Consider the following 18,709-nt stretch of genomic DNA (forward strand, 5'->3'; position numbering starts at 1 on the left):
TGATTAAGCAAACCTATTGTGTTTTGTAAAGTAGTGCTCAGCAAAGCAAAGCATCTAGCACCAATGCGCTGTTTGCATTTTGCAAAGAAAAGTTTAGTTTTTTGCTGATATTTTTGAATATGAAAGTTTCAGCATAGTACAGTATTACAGCATGCAAAGCAATCATTGAAACAAATGCGGGCCAGTAAACCCAGCAAGATGCAATGAACTGCAGGCAGTTTTCAAAAGTCACAATGATAAGGAAAAGTAATTTCAAACCATTTAAGGTCAAGGGTATTATAAATGCGGGAAAGGACGGTTTTTGTTTTGCTAACGATCATCAGTAAAAAGCTTGTTCAGATTTGGAGTAACAGGCATGTTACTGGGAGGTAAGCAGACTTCAGACATACAGACACCTGGGACTGGAATTGAACCCAGAACCTTGGCAACGTGAAAGAGCAGCACTTACAGTACAGCTACACCACCCCCTTCCAAATGCCTCTGTCACTGCCATTCAGTACATTCCTTCATTCCCTTCATAGAGTGTGTTGTCTGCTTCAGGCCTTCAGCAATTGATCAACAGTCTAGCGTGATGAGCACAGCTCTCCTTGCCCCTGCCGGAATCCGAACCCAGGTCCCAAGCACGCAGGGCACCACTCCCTAGACAGAGGATAACTCTGCTATGCCAGAAGGCCAAGCAGGTCCTCTGCTACAGCAGAGCTTTATAGTGTCTAGATTTCAGAGAGGGGTGATGTCACTTCTGTAACTGGCTCAGTGCGGGAGCCCTGGTACAGTATATCCTCCTCTTCTCCATATTCTGCTGCAGCAACCTCACAGACAGACACCAGTCTGAGAAATCTGAGTCACGGCACCAGTGTGAAGTGTGTTGGTCTTCCTGCCTGCTGGGATTCGATCCTGGGTGCTTGCAAGCTCTCAGCATACACAGTGCCCCTCGCAAGATAACTCTGTCACACCAAAAGACTGCAGCAGAGTTTCACACTGCCTACATTTCAGAGGAGAATGACTTTGCTTCTTTGACTGGATCAGTGCGTGAGCCCTGGTACACTTACAATCCAGCACTTTCAGGACTGTGGCTTCTTCAGTTTTCAGGAGTTTTCTAGCTTAGACCACTGCTCGTACTTTATGCTTCTGAGATGTCTGACCTCGAAAACTTTAAATAGATGGTCCAAATCAAAAAAGGAGTCCCCTAGATCTGGCAGGGAGCCATTTTTTTAATGATAAAAAGATAGATCGAGTTTAGATTCATTCATGTTCATTAATATTTTATTCTTAGATATTTAGTCTCATATTGGCCTAGTACAGTACGTTTCTCAAAGTCTCTGCTGCTTACGTACCTCAAAGTCTCTGATATGAAGCCATATACAGTATGGTTAAACTGTTGTGAAATATAGTAAAATTCCTGATAATTAACAAGGATTCAAATGTGACAGATTCGGAAAATCAGTCATTAGGAGAAAAGAGAAAAAGGCGCAGGGGGGAAAATAAGTTAAATGGAAAATTACCTGAGCAACAGGCTGTTTAATCCTGCTGTCAAGAGTAGTCAATAGTGGTTTACAAAGAGGGAGAAATCAGAATCGAAGAATAGGCACTGTCTAGCACTTAAGGAAAACTAGAAGACAGTGGTGATAAAAATAGTGCATGGAAAGGCTGTTTCAAAATGAAAAGAGATTTCAATGGGAGATTGATCACAGAGTCATTCTTATTTTAAAGACATGGTTTCTGCATTGAGAACAATGTTGTCCAAAGAGTGAAAGTTTCACCAGCCATGTGCAACATTGTAGCACCAAGAAAGCTTATCTGATAACTGAGGGAAACATTTACAGTCAGCATGTTAGTGAATTAGGATGTCTGAGAAGCAGTCTTTAGGATCACATGTCAAGCTTACCTGTCTATACTATAAAGGTGAGATAAAAATACAATATCTGTGTGAAGAGCAAGTTGTAATTGACTATTCCTGTCTTGCTGTAACCCCTATTATTCTAGAGGTGCCATTTGTCTGCTTGGTTTGCCATTATCACCTGTATGGCTGAGATCAGTGGGAGCTTTCGCCAGTAAAAGCAAATTTCTAAGCTTCACATTGAAAACACCCTTAGAGAGAATAGGGTCTCTGCAGCACCGCTGGTTTTGGGGTGTCTTGTGTGAGTTTTGAATGCACAAAGGATGACTGTCTGATGGCCATGGGAAAAGCATAGGTTAATTCAACACTGAAAAGTAAAAGGAACAAGAGTAAAGGTTTCAGCCATGGAGCCTTCCTCAGGTTTGCTCAGTGGGAATAGAGAAGCCCTCACGTTAAACTCACAGCTCCCTGCTCTAACATCTTCTGATACAGAAGGGTTTTTTTTGGAGATGGGCTGCCTTCATCATGCTTTGCCCTCTCCCTAACCCAACACACGTGGAGCCTATTTTGCTTTAGAGCAGTGAAGAACAAGCTGAGGGGTAAACTAATGCAGAGACTCATCTGCGCGTGATTTCCACCCTAAAAGCATCACCCAGTGTAACGCCGTTGGGCTACATGTTGTTGAAATAGCAGACAGACAGGTAGCAGACTGAGCTACTGCACTGGATATTCTAGTCCGAAGAAGAACGCCTTGGGCCCACAGCAGACCTAGCACTGAATTCAGGAGCAAGCAGCTCTATCCCAATAATACAGAGAGGCCCAAGGGTCAAGTAGCCTTGCCAACCTTATTTCTCCAAACTAATTGTACATCCTTGGGTCTCCTGGCCATGGCTGGCTCACAGCCTAAATCCATCAGGCAGTATCTGAAATGGAGCACTCAGCCTGGTCTCCAAATCAGCTCCTTACCCTACACTGAGTCATGTGGGGGTCCGGATGTGACAAGGTTCCAGCACACGGGCACTTTTGAACGATGTGTATTTACTTTGTGTGGCAGCACTATGTTTATAAAACATGAATACGTTTATGGGTGGAGTGCATTGGTGAATGTTAGACACAGATATTTTTCAAATGTCAAATGCGGAAACAAGCACCTTAATAAACGTAAGTTTCTTTTGTAGATTTCTTGTGAGCATACACGCGACATTAATCTTGAATTCTATGGGACATTTTTCAAGAAGTTTTGGGCTTTTTATCCAACATTTGCAGCCCTGTTTGCACAACTCCAGTGTCTGCAAGTCTCCTTACCACTTCTGCTCTTATTGACTTGATGTAGCTGATCATTAGATTAATTGGACCAGTTTAACACTTTTCAAAGGTCTTCAGCCGTTAATAATGTAAAGAGAACTGGAAAACTGGCTAGATTCTGGCCTTCGAGGACTGGAGTTGTCTGCCTATGATTAAAGATCAAAGGTCTGGCTTTATTCATGTAATCAGAGAGTGTGCAGGCTGTGTTATTTCAGAAAGTTTAGGACACTGGGTTTTCTTCTAACACAGGATTTCTCAGACTTGACCCTCAACACCCTGCTGTGTCCAATCTTGTGATTATTTAATTTAGGATAAGACTGGACTTGTGACTTTCTTTACACTGTCTTTTGTGAATGTGTGGGGGTGAATAATTATGGTATTTGAGGCAAAAATATTTTACTACATTTTTTACTTTTACTAAATTTAATAAAAATTGATTGTTTGCTTTAAGTAAATACGTTTCAAACTTTTATTAATTTCACTTTTACTAAATCAAGTCATTTTTACAACAAGTTGTATTCAGTTTGTGAATTACAATTCATACTCAGGAACTGAGAGTATGAATTCAGAATAGAAATTATTCTGAATTGAGAAATCAAAATCACTCTAGCTCACTCGCTATATACAGCACAGTAAAAGAACAAATAACTTGCTCTTGTGAGATGGTAACTCAATGGTAACGAGGTAATTGTTATGTGGTAACACAATGGTAATATGATTATTGTTAAATGGTAACACAATTAATTGGTAAATTGCTGGGAAAGTAGCCACACATATTATAAGAGTCTTTAATTGAAATCAGCCTCTTTAAATCTTTAAAAACATTAGGCACTTCATGTGACAAAAACTACAAACCTCCATTGTAGTACACAACTTCACAACACAAAGAGGTGCTGCAATTAATTCCAGTTGCTAAACATTGACAGAAACTTGACAATTGAATAATAATTACTATTATTCAGTAGTTGTTAAGCAATGTAAATCCCTGTGAAGAAAGGTCTAATAAAACGATATGGTAATGTTAATCCAAATTGTAAATCCCTTTAGTAAACTAGAACATAATTTCATCAGGCATTAAAATGAAACATAAACTATGGGGCAACATAGCTTTAACTCCATTTGAAAGGAAGCAGTTGGTTCTACATGTTAAGATAAGGTGACAATATCAGATGCTTGGAATGTTAAACCTTTTGGAAGTAAAGAGCATGTGAAAGTCAAAGATAAGAATGCTATTTTTTAGCAGCATTTATCACATCACTGCTTGTAATACGTACTGTTCGAATTGCTGGAGTCTGATGCTGGGCAGTATTTATAGTTGAACATGAGATAATTAAAGATATACTGTAGTCATGACCTCATCTTTAGCCGGTTGTACTAATCACAGGCTTCTTTATGGAGCAGGTCACTGCAAAGGCAAAGAAGCTGTTGTGACCTAGGCTCATCAAACAGCATTGACTTACAAAAATAACAACAAGAGGCTCATATTCAACATGTTTCATATTGAGAGGCGCCAGTCGAGTCCTAGATTTTCACTGGACGTCGATCTCCGGGAATGCTCCAGTCACCTAAGTATATCCAGCATCATGCTGACATTCCTGAGTGTCTCGTGTAAGGTCCACATGCCTGCCGAGAGCAGATTCGCAGTTAACAGGGCAGAAAACAAACCTGAGAGGGCACTTCATCATTGCAGTAGGTTTCCGAATTCAGATTGCACAGCAACAGCACAGAGAAAAATAATAGAGTCCAGAAAGGTCACCTCACATGCTTGATAATCTGGAATCTTCATCTGTGCTGTAGAAGTGAATGGTGGGAACTTTGCAAAGACAAAGGGCAAGGCAGTGGAAAATATATAATGTGGCAAAAAAAGTTTTCTTGACAATATTTTTAAAAAGAAAATAGATTTTGTAACAATTTCTATTTAAAGAAACGGATAACAACGCTGTGAAGCCGATTGATTACCAAGCCATACCTTTGCTATTTTTAACCAACAGCTTTTCATAAGGCTTTTCTTTTATTTGAGGAAGGGTGGGTCAGTCAAATTTATTTCACTGACTCGTTTTGAAAGTGTCTGAGATCATGTCAGGTAAGCTTATTGCACAGATTTCACTTAACGATAAAAAAGAACATTGCAGTTTACTGAAAAACAAACAAAACAATATAAACATTAACAAGGAAACATTAACAATTTAATACTAATTGCATTACATCAGTAAATCATGTGCTGACTGCAATCAGTGCAGAGTGAAAATACTAGCCATTGCCATTGCCCTGCCATTGCACTGTCCATGCTACGCTCCCTGACAAAATTGTCAAAGCACTGAAAGATGTTGTACCTGTACAGTATGTGCTCCAGTTCTAGATGTGTATTGAGAGAAAAGACGTTAAGTCATTCATGAGTTACAGTGGTAGTGAACTCATTCCTTCAGATCTGTACATTATTTATTAAGGTGCCAGAGCAGCTCCTTCTGCTAGGGGTCAGCAGGGACATGTCTGAGTCTTTTTGTGATTATTTAGGGCATGCCATTTCATTGCCTATCAATAATGGAACGAATCTGTGTTTTGTTCCGGGGACTGCGGAGAAAGGTAGACTTGGAAGAAAAAGCACTGTCTCGTCTTTGTCACAAGAGTTTTTCTGGGGCTTTCATTAGTACCAGTGCACACTGTTTGTTCCCCAGCATCCCCAGTATAATTCATTAGAATCTGTTTGAGGTGTTACTCAGAGGTCTGTAACTTATCATACTAAAAGCAGTCCTAAACAAATATTTGCTACACAATTACTGTGCGTATTCAGGAATTCTGCTGAATTCTACACAACCTATTTTGCACTACTGTATGTACAGTATATACAAAATACTTCTACACTCTACAAATGTGTCACAAACACATTTGAGATGTACAGTATACTCTGGTTCTATCTACAGCGTACAGTACATGTGGTACCGTAATAGCTTAATAAAAAGCAATGAATTCCGATTCATTACCGTAGAAGGAAGAACAAGAATTTATTTTAGAACAATCTTTTCAGTTTAGGAAGACTAAACGAATTTTAGTGTTTAATAAACGAAATATTTTCTTTTACTTTAAGCGTGTTTCTTCCCAGCCCGTGTGTGCTGACGCAGCTCCCTACTGCCTACAAATTCATCAGCATTATGATGCGAGTATTGACCTATCGATTTCATCCACTTTCAATGAAATGAAATGGAAATCAGGTGTTGCAATAGGCTCTGATGAAAAATATGTGGTTCTCTCAGGCAAAATTAAGCTGAAAATACACATAACTGTATACAAACTTGTTCCAAAATAAAACCCGTTTTCTTGACGTCCCCGGGCATTATTACTTTTTAATGCCTGAAAAAGGGGCACTGCTATTGTATATGCTGAAAGAGACCTTGTGTAGTTTTTTTTAATTTAATGTTTTATAGCATTTCACACATATTAAAAGTACCAAGCGTAAAACACCCCCCTTGATTGGTACAGCTTATCGCAAGACAGCGTCCCAGCTTGAACTGCCCGAACAGCAGCTACCAAGCTACCTTATCTGGGTAATGAATTACCCGGAATCACGTCTGTTACATTACACAAAACGAGAAGAAAATAACTAAGCCGGCACAAGGAAGTGTTTAGTGTTACAAAACGCCGGGTTTCTGCGCTATTCTCCGCGTTGACCCCCTACACGCTCAGCCAGGCCCACGGCACAAATTGAACTTGTTGGTCGTTTCCATGACTACGAACCCCCCCCCCGATTGAAGCCAATGAGCAGGTCCGCAGCGCCACTGGAGGCACCAGCCATCTTGCTTATTATGGGAGCGCGGTGTGGCAATATTCCCCCCTTTTATACTGGAATAAAATAATTTATTCACTGGAAACCAAGGGCTGAGGGGAGCACGACGGCGGATGATCGCGGGCGCTGAGCATGTTGTTACTGTGCTGCCACCCTGACTATCCGGCGGCAGCTAGCGTCTGGACCCTAGACTGGCATGTAGGATGCAGAATAGTAACGTGACTCTGCGTTATCTCCTGCTCTGCCAAGCACCTTGCAAGCCGTGTTTTGTCTCCCTGTGAAGAGACGGCGTTACTGCTGCAATGCAATTTTAGCGGACCGCCGTCCACCCCGCAGGAGAGGAGCGAGTGCATCCCAAATCCGGTGGGGGGTGTGCTTCCCTGCGCCCACAGTCTCGGAGGAGCCTCTGTCGGACCGACGCCACCGGGAGAAGCAGGTGTGTGATTGTCGCCCGGGCTCCGGCGTGAGGAGTGGACTGCAGTCCCCGCTACCGCGAGTTTGCATGGACCTCACCTCACTTTGCCGCAAGTGCGCTGGGTCCCCTTGACTCCCGAAACGCAAGCAAGCCGATTTTCCTGGGATAACCCGGCGCTAGGTAAGGGACAAGGTAGCCCAGATGCGTCCTCGTCTGCCTGCGAATCCCTTTCTGGATGGTGGGATTCAACCAGATTTCACCTTTGTGGGTTAGATATCTCCCCCCCCCACACCCCCGCCGTGCGCCTTCAGCTACCTTTTAAAAATAGGCTGCTGCCTTTGTTACATGCTTACTGTTATAATGTATCATCATATAAACGGATATAGTAGCCTGCCGTTTGTCAATCACCAGCCGGCGTATTATAAAGGAAAAAAAAACATAGAGGAGGCTGAAGCCATACAGTATGTAATGTTGCAAAAACAAGAAGGCAAAATAAAGGCATTTAACGGCCCGGTGTTATTTCAAGTGAGCGGTACTGGACATGCATTATTTATTTTTACTTATTTATTTACAAATACTCGAATAATAAGAGTTTGGGTTTCAACGCGACAGCTTTTCGCCGAGTTCTGCTTTACATTGCGCTGTAGTTATTGTCTCCGCCAGGCAAATGACTGGGACCGCAATCAAAAGCCTTCATTGTCGGGGCTGCTGTTCGCGGTGGTGTCTTCAATCGGCGCTTCGAGATCGGGGGGGTTTTGAAGTCCGATACACGTCGGGGAAACGGGAGAGTTCGGCCGTGGCATTCTTGTGAAGCACTTTGATCGGAGGCTGATTAGAGGTCATTATCTCGCCATGCCCGCGTCGTTTCCAGTGGCACATTGACGGAGGGAGTTGTAATAAACCGGTTTTCATCAACCCGATTGTGTTTATACAGTCAGGTTTGAGCTGACTGTAGGTCACTTCCACAGTAATCGTCGAACACTCCGCTGTTTATGTGTATAGTGTATAGATAGATTTATGTGTATAAATAGAGACCGTGCTTATTCCCAGAGAACTATATTTTGTATCGAGCCTTGTGGATTTACAGGAAATGCTTTTAAAAACTTAATTTGCCAGAGGAAACGGAACGCGTCACCTTAAAACCATGAATCCTGATTTCATTATTAAAATTGCAAAGGATATGCTAGATGTTCATTACGGTCTGTTCAGGCATATTCAGTTGCTTTCCGGAGTTTTTTTTTTCTTTTAAGCGTTGAAATTAGGTGATCGTTTCCAAATTGTAATGCGTTTTCGGAGTTATAAAAGTAAACTAAATTTTAATAAAGGTATTTGCAGGTTGCTCCCCCCCACCACGATTCAATCTGTGTTGACACATTTCACACCTTAACTGAAATCTTATTTGAAATTTGTATTTGTTTCTCATTTAAAAGCGACTGTAAAACAATGACGTACTGTAGATTCATCGCAGCCTTTCAGCAGTTTATATCACGTGATCGGATTGCATCGCATTATAATTTCGCACTAGCAGCTCTGTTAATGAATGCCAGAAACAGCAAATCAACTTATTTTGCCGCTACCCCCCCGAGTTGCCACACTTTAAAAGTATTAACCTTTTAGCACAGGATAGGACAGTAGCACAGGACACTGTAGTAATCATGTTGGCACGCTGCCTTAAGGTAATATCATTTAAAATTGCATTCATAGTATCGTGTCACTGGTTTTAACAGCATTGGTCTTAGATTATGGTTGCTATACAGTCTGTGCACTGATGCAAGACAAATAGCCTTTTTGCTGCTGATATTGTAGGGGGGATTAATTGCTGAATAATTAGTTTGTTCTCGGGCATCTCTAATCAGTCACTTGAACTATATCATAGAAATTCTTAAATTCCCTTAATTTCTTAAAATCATAATGTACCAATGGGATTTTTTGCCTTACTAACTTAATTTAACATGTAAGTTATATGGGAAAGCTTATATACAGTATATAGCTTACATATCAAACAATAAAATTTATCAGTATTTTTGATGCTCACAATGTACTGTACTGATGCTCAATGTGGCACAATGGTTTGCAATGCACAAATAATTAACAATAGAAACAGATTTTTACACAATCACTGAAACTGTAAAGACTTAAAGCAAATGTTATTTTTATGAGCCACTAAAAGTGCATTTGCTTAGCAGTATTTACAGAAATTGCCAAGTCTCAAGTGCTGTTCTCTGAGATCTGCACAAAGCTTCTCAAATTATCCATATGTCAAAGATGCTTTGCTGTCATCGACACAATAAGCATGTCAGTGATCACAGCTTTGTGCTGTGAGCTTGTAACCAAGCCATGCTGCTATTCTGTGCGCTGTCTTCACCAGCGACGGGATGAGCTGGTGCCGTCTTCTCCACTCCAGCTGTCCACCTGCTTTTTGTATTTCCACGCCGATGTCATATGGGTCAGGAGCCTCCGGCCCTGGCCTGAGGGCGTTTGTCCTGACGGGTGCTGTTTATATGGCAGTCTTTTGAGGCCACGTCGCGTCAGGTCCACGAGCGTCTCGGCTTTCACGTTTTCACACGCCCCCTGGAGGAAACCTTGCTCCTGGGGGCCTGCTTCTCTCGGTAAGGTAGTGTAGCAGCTGAGACTTGCCAGTCTCTGAAACATGTTTTTAGAGACACCTTTTAGAGAGATCTCGTGCTGATGCGCATCACTACAGCTTCGGTGAGCTTAGGGTCTGCCGAGCACTGTGGAGGATCTGCTTTGCTGTCACGATCCTTCTTGGTGATGCGTCAAGGCAGACATTTATCCCCGTGGAGCTCCACGACTTTGTGTGTGTCCCCACCCTCATCGCCTCAAACACACGTTTACCGACATCCTAAGGAAAACCAGCATTATGCTGGCAGAAAAATACATTTTTAAACGGGACAGGAATCATTTACTTGCGAGTAAAATGACCTTTAATGATTATTTCTTTTTGTTTAGTAAAGCAGGGTTCCGATTTTTTTTTTTTACTAGTCCCATTCCAATCGCTGTGGGTTTTCAAGTGGTGGCAGGACGGGAGGCCAGTGCCAAGATGAGAATCGTGCACAAGTGTGGGTGGAACATCGGTTCATCAGAACCTCTGAAGCGCCAGCACACTTAGCATAAAAACGGTGTCACTAAAGGCAAGCGCAGCTTGTATAATAACCTTAAGCAAAATGTTTACAATGCGTGAGTGTGTATTTACCTCCGGCGAGTGATGTCTCATCGTCTCCAGGCTCTGGCCTCATCAGGAGTGAGTCAGATGTACTGCTCTGCACCAGGTTATTAGTCCTCGTGATGTTAACGTTGTCACGGCGGAAGAGATGGGGCTTGATTTTGCCAGGCTGATGCTACGGCTTAACTAATAAGCTAATGCTGATCACTACTGAAATTAAACTTAGTCTTCTGTCTTCAGCCCTTGCACTACTACTTGTGTCTTTACTTCCATCCTTTTGGCTTCTGCCACTGGCTGAAATTTTTTCATTTGATGTGGTGCTTTTAGGTCCGCTAAAATGATCGTCAAGAAATTATTTATAGCTGTTTGAATTTGTTTTGTGGAACAAAATAATAGATTAAAAACCTTGAGGTGTCAAAAAAGGTACCTTTTTGGCTGAGCTACCATATACAGTGGATTATGAGTGCACATAGGAGGCACTCTTTCGGACACACACCTTCCCTTGTTTCCTGTCCCGTTACAATGGAAACTGCATCTGAGTTCACACAGGCTGCTTTCTTCTGCCACACTTCCTGGTCAACTCCTATGGCATCCTATTCCAATGAATAAGGCAAGAAAAATGCTGGGCCATATACACACACAGTGGTAAAATCCAAATCAAGGATATGTTAAGAGTGTATAATGGATCATAAAACCTATTTTATTAACTCATATTACTACTAATATGAAAGTGTATTAACTGAAAGTAGGGTAGTTTAGAATATTGTCTACAGCTTTTGTCGGGGATGTGATACAATTATGCAAGATCCTCAAAAGCATTGACAAAGGCAGTGGTTTTCCTCAGAATGAACATGTGGTTGAAGCTAGTATTCAGTGTTCCTTCAAGAAACAGCTGGATAAGATCCCTGGACCGATAAACTACTAACGACGTAGTGATACAAATGACCTTCTTTCATTTCTAAGCTTTCCTGTGTTCTTTGCTATAAAGCACTTCACCTGACCTTGGCACATCTCCATGTTTTGTAGTGTTTCACTTTGGTTGTGGCATCACCACCACTACCTTGTACAGCCCTTACAGATGATTTCCTGCTCATTAATAAAAACTGGAGTTGGTGCTTCTGTCAGCTACAGCTGACACAAACCCACTGTGTTCTGTTAGTTCTGCTGCCTAATTACTCTCTTGGATGGAGTCATGACAGGTGCAGTCATTTATGTACTTGAGTTCGACTTTGCTGACTGTAATCTGCATAAACTGGCAAATTTAATCAAAAGTGGTTCTTCCTTGGTGATAGAAGGCAATGCAAAAAGAGAAGTAATGTCTTCATGAGAAATGCTCATCTTCGTGTCTTCCGTTGTATTCCTTCCATTGGTGTCTGCCCAGGATTTTTTTGGACTTCTTGACCATGTACAGTATGTGTTTCTTGCAACGCATAATTGTCCTGTTTTATTTGGGGGATCTTTACGGAAGAATTTATACCTCCCGCCCGAAGCCTTAATGCAGTCTGCCGGATGTTCAGGGTGAATTTGTGATAAACTCAGAGAGGTGTACAGTAAGTATGCAAAGTCAGACTACACCCTGTATCAGATGCCTTACAGTCACGGGGCGTGCACACACACACACACCGCTGACAGAATCCAGTTAATCGGGTCAGCATGCAAAGAAACCAGTGCACCACGCAAAACACGCAGAATCCACACAGATCAGCAGCCTGCAATCGAACCCAGGGCCTGAGGGCCATGAGGCATCCACAGTAATTGCCTCAACCCCATGCTGCCCTTGCCTTCTCCTCATGCTGTGCATGAGGTCATTTGTCTCCAGCTTGACTAATTACTCAGATTGACCATCTTCCCAGCCCTACTGTCGCTTTGCCACATTTGATGGCAGCGTTGCTGGGGTGGAAACGGAGAAAGAGTGAGAGCTGGGGAAATGTTGTGCTTTACTGGAAATATCAGTTAGCAGAATCTGGGATGAGACAAAGCGGTCTGATTAAAGCATAGAGCCTTGCCTTGTCTTAGAGGAGGTGATTAGTTATAGTCAAAAATCAGATTGTTCATTGGGCTTGAAGCCAAAAAATAATAGGGTCTGTCAGGTGTCTTTGCTTGTCCTAGACTTTCAGTGTAGGGATTTTCTAAACCTAGCATACCATCCCCTTCCAAGAAGTGGATATTAAATACTAAAATATGAACAAAAGACGACTGCTCAAGAACTACCAATCAGATGTCATTACTTTGCTAAAAATAGTCATTGATATTGTAAAATTCAGTGCATGGATTCACAACTGAACGCTCCCAGCAATCTGCCCAAATGCTTTTTTAGATGTAGATTCGTACTACGTAGTTTAAAGTGATCATGATTCAAGTTTTTCCCAATGAAAGTCTGTGTTTTCTTGTTTCACCAGTTTAGTGACCTAATATGTTTCTTTTCAATTGAACAGACAATAAAAATAAAATGTGATTATTGGCATTTAAATTAGTCATGCTGAAAATCTCATTAAGCCATTTTGACTCCTCATTTTCAATGACCAGATGCACACAGCTTTTTCTCACTACGATTGATAATATAATGGTTGGGGAACCTTTCTGCCTAAATTTCAGATTCAGTTATCTCTATGATGTATTACAGTATACTGCATATGTGCAGGTTTTATTTGATATCTGGTAGTGCATTGATCTTTGGTTCACTGTACATCTAAACTGCCAGTTACTCCTGAAGATGGGTGCATTTTTCAATTTTAACTGCCCCTAATCGATTATGAATGCATTTATTTTGGAAAATCTTAAATCTTTTCATTAATTGACCAAAAGGCACATGCTATACAGTTTGTAGAGTAACTGCTCTTTCGTTTTAGATCTCATTCTGTTAAAGTTACGGGCATGGAACAATAGCAAATATCCGGCACTGATTCACATTTTGTAATTTAATTTCTCATGCAATATAGAGATATCGACATTTCAAAATTCTTCATGTATTGCTTGCAAAGAACAGGTCAAATTAATTAGAATGCTGTAAGACTTCTCCTTTGTGTCAGTAAAGAGCTTGAAATAGCAGAATTCAGGAAAAAGTAGTCTTTCTTATCCATGTGCTGTGTCAGCTTTTTTACTAATAATGCTAAGACTTTTCCTTTTAAAGTTAAGAAGGCCTTTTCATTGTAAAAGGTGGAAACCTGTCCCATTCCATTTTATGGAGTGGCATGTATTTTCTGATGTGCTTTGTTTTCAACATGGGGACATTGAGCACTTTTTTGCTCCTTCCAGGCAAGACCTAAAAAATTACTAGATTTACTCTGGCTTTTCCCTTTCCAATTATACAACTGACTGTCATTGCTGTGTTAGCAGTTCAGGGATTTCATTGCTGTGCTAGCAGTTCGGGGTTGTGAAAAAAAATCATCAACCATTTTTATTTATAGTTCCTCTGAAAGGTTTGAGGAGCACGGACCTAAAAATTTTCCTGGTCATCTATACTGCATGTACTGTAGGATTTTTGTTAATATCATAGTAATGCACGTCGGAACCTGGTTAGAAATATTGCAGTTATGCAGTTCACTAAATCTTTAGACCAGTTATGTACTGTAACTGAGAGTTCAGGAACAAGGACCTGAAGACACCTCTGTGATACAGGTTTGAAAACCCTGCACTGAAGGGACACTCCGACCCCCCCATCACAAAAATAAATACAGTCGAAACTATATCGCAGAAACGCAGGGATTTAAGTTTTCTACTGTTAAATGAGAAGTGAATAGAAAATATAAAGGTATATGACTAAAACAGCACCAGCATTGACTGGTGAAGCACAGCCCTGATTTTTGAGAACCTTGCAAAGGCCCATGCTTTTAAACGGGGAGTTAAAAAGGACACAACTTGTGTTGTAATTGTATGTTGGAGGTCACGGGTCGAATGTTTGCTGAGCCTTAACTTAGCCATAAAAGCGTCACAGGGACCTGACTATTTGGCTTTGCATTCCAATGTTATAAGCGTCATCCCTGGCAATACTGTGCAGAAAATGTGAGATGGTCAGTTGTGGAATTTTATGGAATATAGTCAAGATGACCCTTAGAAGGCCATCAGTTTTCTGTCAGTCCTTAATGGCTTAGTTAGAAAAGCGAGCACAGTGCTGAATGAGGAAGCTCTTTTGAAATCTGAATCAGCAATGTCTTTTTATAGCCCAAGTCTCTGTTTGACTTAAGACTGATGAAATGTTTTTAATTTTCTTACTCAGGCTAACATCTCTAGTCAGTCTTTTGATTTATGGTTTGTGCCTCCTAAGAGTAACGCTTCAAGGAGAAGAGCACTACTGTGATCTTCAGTGCAGATTAAATCTCTTGCTGTACAGCAAAGCTGTATTCCTACAAATGTGTTGATGCTTGCATTAATACATTTGCAATTAATATTTTACAGTAGAATGCCTGCTGTCCCCAAACTTGTTTACATTTTGTGAGGCGTGATATTCATTTTGGTATTACAGTTAAGTGTCTTGTTTTTTTTCATGTCTACAATAGTAAAGTGTCTAGTACAGTATAAGCTGCTGCATACAAGTTTGAACACACTTTTTCTTACATGGGTGGGCAACTCATTTAAAAAAAAAACACTAATTTAGAAGTTACAGTGGATACGCAAAGTATAGCATAATATTTATTTTCAAGGTTTATTTTTTGTACTTGTATAATTACTGTAACTGGGCATGTGGTGCATTCTGCAGTCTAAAAGTTTAAGACCATGTAATATGGGCTATACCAACATAAATGTGTATAATTTTTTGGCTTATTCAAGCCTGGAAGTTATGACTAACAGGAGCTACAGTATTTGCCATTTCAAAATGCTTATTTTGTGTGACTATTACATTAGCTTGACCTGCCAGTCACACAACAAAATCACAGGGTGATGTAAGACGACATGTCTGACATCTTGTCCATACTGTATAATGGTTTGACTTCCTGTAGGCCCAGTTATGCAGCTTCATTCACACAGAATTCCTTTTCATTCAAGGTTAGCTGTCCGAAATGTATCCCCTGTAACACGATCACTGCTGAAATACAAGACTGTGCTTCAGAATACCTTTGAATTTGAACAGAGAAAGGGTAAGGCTGTTCAGTCACTGCGTAAAACTCTTGGGGGGAAAAGTAGTTTGGCTAACAGTGCACAGTTAGGAATGTCTGAAAACCATTTGCAGACTCCATTGAATTTGATAATACTGTGGCTATTTGATGTTGCATTTTAATAGAGCTACGAAAAAAATTATTTGATTACACCCGCTCTTTGCCAGTTTGCAAATAATACAGGGCAATGTGTGAATAACAGGGAATCGGAGAATGCCACCCGTTTGTCCACGGGGAAGAATGCTAAATTCTGTGGCCTGAGATGAAACGCATCTTAGTGTTGTTGTTTTTTTTATTTGCATTATAAGGCAGACATCCCCTTGGTTTCTTTTCAGGGTCTCAGTATCTTCAGCTTTGACCCCCACGTTTTTGAACACTGCACCTTAGAAGGAGGTTTTTTTTGTTGTCACCTCTTCTAGCCAATGAACAAAAGTAAATTCACTTTTTAAATTAAACTATTGAAGCATGAGTGCTTGTTCTTGCCCAAAACCCGAGTGGCTTTTCACAACGAAAGAGGTAGGTTGCCGGTGGTATCTCTGTCTGAATGAGGGGAAACAGAGTTAACTGTGAATCTGTTTTAATAGTCAAGCTATAAGAGTCTAATAGTGAAATCAACCTGCCAGCCAGGATTCTGATAGATTCAAGCCTTATCAGAACCTGACATCTGCTAACAAACAAGACACAGACGCTGGTAATGACTAAATTTTGGTAGCAATGACTAAAAGCTATCATAACCACCCACCCCCCAGGAAGAAATGCTTGAGTGAAAAAATTGAAAAGAAGTGCTTTGCATGGAAATGTTTTGAAATTACAGTTATTTCCTTGTTATTCTCCACAGTGAGCTTGACACATTGTACTTGAAAGGCATTACACCTGAATGTTAGAAAAAAACACACTTTTAGAGAGCAATAGATATACATTTACTATAAACGCAGAATATTTTAATTAGGATTGGTTATTTGTTTGTACATCTATGAATGGACATTTGACCATTTGTATGAGTATTATACAGTAAATTCAGGTTTATTGAACATTAGCAGGTGGGTTACCTTCGGAATTCCAGATGATATAGTTATCAGTATGGTATTAGTTGTCGTTCTGTGATTTATGGCACGGGCACACCCTGTATTGTCTGTGTAGATGTCAGTTGATTAAACCACATTTACCCCGTTGCAATCCAGGATTACTTGGTCTTTGTGAATGTGTCCTCTAATGATTGTTTAGGGGGTTATCGTCAGTGTTGGTCTTATGGCGAAGATAAAGTTGCATTGAGAATTCAATGTCCGTTTTCCCATCGCTCATCACTGTAATGGATGTGCAGTGGGTCACGTTCCAGCAGCTGGGCTAATGTGACAAACCTTGCAGAGTCTTTTAAGAACTGCAGCGACATTTTACGTCTGAAAGCTGAACAGTTTGGTTTTGCTTATTTAAACGCAAAGAGATCGGCTTAGCATAAAAAGCAGTCACTTGAAATGTGCCACACCACTGAACCAGGTGCAAAGCCCCTTCTGACACCTTTGAAGCACAGGCCTGTACACACTTGTGTCCTGGAGTTGGACAGGGACACAAGGAGCTTAATAACTTGTCAGGCTGGAGTAACAAAGAGGGGAGAGAAGTCACGTCTGTGAATTGAGTGTGAGAAAGAGATCAAGTCTATTTTTGTTTTGTGTAGGATTGTGCTGTTGTTCGTTGTATATTGGCATCTACTTTTATCCAAGGTTAAATGCTGTTATCTGATGTAGTGCCGTTTAAAGGAACCTTGCAAAATCAAAGCTCACTGTGAACAATGTACAGTATTACCGCAATACTGAATAGAGTGGTGTAGCAAATTGCAGGAATCTGCCTGCATCTCTACACTGAGAAATATAGCTAAACAGATGCTCACAGGTAAAGTACTGTACCTCATGATTCTTTCCCTCATTAAGTGTCTAATTGCAGGACAAAATGTCCAGAGAGCAAACATACAGCAGGGGAAGAAGGTGAAATGATGTTTTATTGAACATTTTTACGGTTATGTTGAACAATGGTTTTTTTTGGTTGAGCAAACCTAAAGTTTTATTGTTTCTGATTTCCAGGGGGTTATTTGACCTCCATAATGAGGTTGCATCTCTTACTTTAGTTAAACCATGTGCTTTAAAAACATATCCACATACTGGGAGGTTTCCAAATTTCCAATTGCTCTTTTGCTATTAAGTACCATGTATGGACTCCAAATCTGTATTCAGGAAGAAGGATGACTGTTTGATGTCTGAAATCTGCCTATGTGTTTCCGCAACACATTCATTATTTACATCCCCTTTTTGATCAGATTCTGCTTTAGAGTAAAGATACTTGAACTGTTTGTTTTTTTTGTACCATTGTATATTACAAAAGAAGCTCCTTTTATAGAAAATCTGCAGCAGTATTTCCTTTTAGCACTGTCCACTCGTGCTCCCATTCTCCTATAGCAGTTCGATTATAGGTCCTCACTAGGCCATTTACTATGTTTACAGAGCAAATATAGTTCTGAGCATATAAAACCAAGTATTGCTGAGGTTTCTTTTCCCTGGGATGCAGATAGGTGCTGTACTACTAGGAGTGTTTATTGTGTAGACTTCCTTTTAATTGTAGCTATTTATAATTTACCGCAAGGAGGTTAATGAGATTGCATTCCTAGCTTATAACGTATTGGCTGTTGAAACCGAGTCAGTAAGATGATGTGGAACAGCTCTGCCTTCTGCCATGAAGTCCACAAGGAAACTATCTGGATGTACAGTGGTGGAATGTGCCCTCAAATTAAAGGTCCTCTAATTAAAAGGGGGAATGAGGCTGAGGTGAAATGAGAAGTTTGGTGACTAAACAGATTTATCAGTTTGGGCGAATATTAGTCACTGGCCTCCTACTCATTTTGTGGTCCTGGTTTGTACCCTACTCTTCTAGGACAGGCTCTGAGTAAGTGCACCCCTTGCTAGGAATTAATGGTTATCTGATGATAGATGGATGTTTTTCATACTGAAAATGTCTTAGACCTTCACAAATGGACACCTCTGTGAAGTAATGGCTTTTCAGACAGCTTTTATTTGTCAACAAAAGACATGAGGAAGGCTGCAAGCAA

The 18,709-nt window shown here is 40.7% G+C and overlaps 1 protein-coding gene across 6 annotated transcripts in view; it reads left to right on the plus strand.

Annotated features, from left to right (window-relative positions):
* The first annotated feature begins 6,886 nt into the window (after positions 1-6,886).
* Positions 6,887-18,709, plus strand: part of LOC148677500 (sorbin and SH3 domain-containing protein 2-like) — an 85,393-nt gene continuing 73,570 nt past the window's right edge. For 2 of the 6 annotated variants that reach the window (XM_088639545.1, XM_088639555.1), the window contains exon 1: positions 6,892-7,518. The gene's annotated coding sequence lies outside the window, so the exon portion shown is untranslated. Of the gene's footprint in view, positions 7,519-18,709 lie in introns of all 6 variants that reach the window. The other 4 variants (XM_088639504.1, XM_088639512.1, XM_088639539.1 and 1 more) reach the window with 4 other exon arrangements.

The sequence above is a fragment of the Lepisosteus platostomus genome, chromosome 1, assembly GCF_059453375.1.
Source record: "Lepisosteus platostomus isolate fLepPlt1 chromosome 1, fLepPlt1.hap1, whole genome shotgun sequence".
Taxonomy (NCBI): domain Eukaryota; kingdom Metazoa; phylum Chordata; class Actinopteri; order Semionotiformes; family Lepisosteidae; genus Lepisosteus; species Lepisosteus platostomus.